General features: G+C 31.3%; 1 long non-coding RNA gene across 1 annotated transcript; it reads left to right on the top strand.

Annotated features, from left to right (window-relative positions):
- The first annotated feature begins 300 nt into the window (after positions 1-300).
- LOC145823412 (uncharacterized) lies at positions 301-1641 on the top strand. The gene is made up of 3 exons (XR_014365698.1): positions 301-373; positions 1080-1206; positions 1324-1641. It is a non-coding gene; the product is annotated as an uncharacterized LOC145823412 (long non-coding RNA).
- Positions 1642-3029: the final 1388 nt, after the last annotated feature.

Genomic DNA, 3029 nt, shown 5'->3' with positions numbered 1-3029 from the left:
ACTAATGACATTCATGGCAAGGTAATATGCGAAGTGCTTTATGTATCATTCAATTTGGATTTACCTGTGGAATGGAGTCCATGTTTTGATCTGTACAAGGAGTGTTATTATGTATTATAATACTAGTGAACTAATCAAGGAGGAAAAGGATTTGTATTTTTTAATAAAAAAAAAAAAACTTACTGATGCATAGTCTCCTCTGACTATTAATGCTTACTGTTAATTTTCTAGTCATACACATTATATGTTTGGTTCCAGTTGGCTTGCATTGCTTGATTGAATTTTGAATGTCATTAAATTTTGCAGCAATCTCTATTCATGGTTTCATGCCATAGCTGGAATCAAGTTTGGTTTGGCTACTTGTCAGGAAATTGTAAGCATAATCTCTTTTTTGGCGTTATTTGTTCAGCTTGCATAATTCAGTTTTATAAAAGGGGTTAGTGGAATTGTTTGATTATCACTAGGAATTTTGAATCCTTTTTTTTGCTTCTTTTCTTTTCTTTTCTTTTCTTTTCTTTTCTTTTCAGTTTGAATAAAGAATTCCTATCTTATCCTGTTTTTGAAACTCATGTTGTTAGGGTGGGGCTTGGTAATGCCCTGTTTTCTGTCTATCCATGTTTTTGTTCTTTTGTCTTTGTTTTTGCATAAAACAAAATAAAAAACAATATTTGGTATATCATACATATGTTTTTAAAAATATAAAATGAGATTAAGAAAAAATGTTCAGTGAGTGGAGGGAGGAGGTACGCAGGGGATAGGGAATGAAAAATTGTTTTGAAAATAATATTTTTTCTTCAGATTTTGAAATTGAAAATTGTTGTCTTTTTTTTTGAAACTAAAACAATTCTCAGATGTGTTTTTTCATTTATAGTTTTAAAAATTCTTAAAAAAAAAAACTGGGCCCTAGAAGATTTGAGTCCTAATATTGTTCCAGACTTATTTTAGATCTTGTGATGGATGTAAACCTCCTTCCGAACAAATTGTCCTACAATTGGCATTTGATTAAGTGCAACTTTGGATCTTGTGACCATTCTGGTTGAATAAGTTGGTATGATTCCTTTTATTTATTTTTTTGTTAGTGCACATCATCCAATAGTGATTTCCCTATAAGCCATGCTAGTCAACTTTCAAATCCGTTCCTTAGTTTGCCGCTTGAATCTGGAAAATGTGAATCATGTGGTGCTGCGGAACCCGGGACATGCGAAGGTATTTTTCATGTTTTAATCCTTTTTATTTTCTGATTACACTGAGAAGTTTGAATGGTCATGACCGCTGGACACATTGAAGTATTGCTAAAGTTTTGTTCATTTTTTTACCTTTCAGGTCACTTTGGGTATATAGAATTACCAATTCCAGTATATCATCCTTCCCATGTGAGCGAACTAAAGCGGTTGTTGAGCCTGGTTTGCTTTAAGTGCTTGAAGTTAAGAAGTGGGAAGGTAATGGATATGTTTATAGAAGGCTCCACGTAAAATCTATTTGTCATAAGTAATTAAATCCTTTTGCTTTCTTGATTGAGAGGGTAGCAGATTATTGTGTTGTGTTATGGTAAGAATTTGAAGCTCTCGGTGATTATAGATCATTCTGCCATAATATATCCTATATTTGATTATTTAATAAAGGAAGTTGGTAGACATTTGAGTGTGGTCACATATATGGTGGCCCTTTTCTAAAAGTGTTGTGTGAATATCATTATTTTTCTATTGTTTCTCTGAGACATTTAATTTTATAAATTCTTTCTCTCCTTATTTTAACTAAAATGTAGAGTTAATTTGCGGAACTGATATCTCAACATAGAAGTGTTATATGTAAGAATATCTATGTCATTAACAGGGAAAGCTTTTAAGCCTTCTTAACATTTTATAGGCACCCAACTAATAAATTTTATTTTTTTTCAGATGATTTTGGACATACAAATGTGGATATATAATTTTTTGACAATTACGGGAGGGCACTGTTTTTATACCTCTATTTGTATAAATAGTGGTTCGAACAAATTAATTTGGTTATTCATGTATTATGTATGGATTTAAATTATTGACGTTGGATTAGACTTGGAGTGTATGGAATTTGTATGGATTATGTATGGATTATTGACCCTAATATATTTTAGTGTTGATGGATTATATTGTTTATACATGGTACAGGTTGTAATTTAAATTATTGACGTTGGTTATTCATGTATTATGTATGGATTTAAATCATGGTTATTCATGTATTATGTTGAATGCTTTAATGGTTGATAATATATTTTAGTGTTGATGGATTATATTGTTTATACAGGGTACATGTAATATAAATGAATACAGGTCGTTTACAATTTTTTTTTTTTTAAAAAAAAAACAAAAAATTATTTGGCCACCAAATGTTTTGGTAGCCAAATAGGTAATCAAAAGTTTTGGCTACTAATAATTTAGTAGCAAAAACATAACCCAAAACGTTTTTGCCACCAAATAATTAGTAGCTAAAAAATTTGAGAATGAGAGAAATAAACTATTGGCTACTAAATTTTTTAGTCATGGAAAAAAGGGTATCATTTGACGACTAAAACTTTTGGTGGCAAAAAGTAAAGAAATGAATCTTAATAGGTTTTTGGCTACGAACAGTTTTAGTCGGCAAAAGTCACCACGCCTAAGGTAGAACTTTTAGTGACTAAATGGTTAGTAGTCAAAAGTTTAATAAAATGAAAAATAATATTTTTGGCGACTAAATTCTTTAGTCCCTAAATGTAGTAATGTTGTGACTAAAACTTATTCCCGACAAAAAGTTTTAGTCGCTGAAAATTTAATTTATTTTATTTGAACACTTTTGGCGACTAAATATTTAGTCGCCAAAATATACCCTTTCCCGACTACTCAGAGTTTGGTAGCCGAATGTTCACTTTTGGCGACTAATATTTTAGTCGCCAAAAGATAACCTTTGCCGACTAACCAGAGTTTAGTAGCCAAAACGTTCACTTTCAGCGACCAAAAATAGGTTAGTCGCCAATACTATCACCGACAGGCTATAGGCGACGACTTTGGCGACAA

Source organism: Camellia sinensis, chromosome 4, assembly GCF_055761805.1.
Source record: "Camellia sinensis isolate YWXY chromosome 4, ASM5576180v1, whole genome shotgun sequence".
In the NCBI taxonomy this organism is placed as follows: Eukaryota; Viridiplantae; Streptophyta; class Magnoliopsida; order Ericales; family Theaceae; genus Camellia; species Camellia sinensis.
This window is presented reverse-complemented; position numbering and strand designations above follow the sequence as displayed.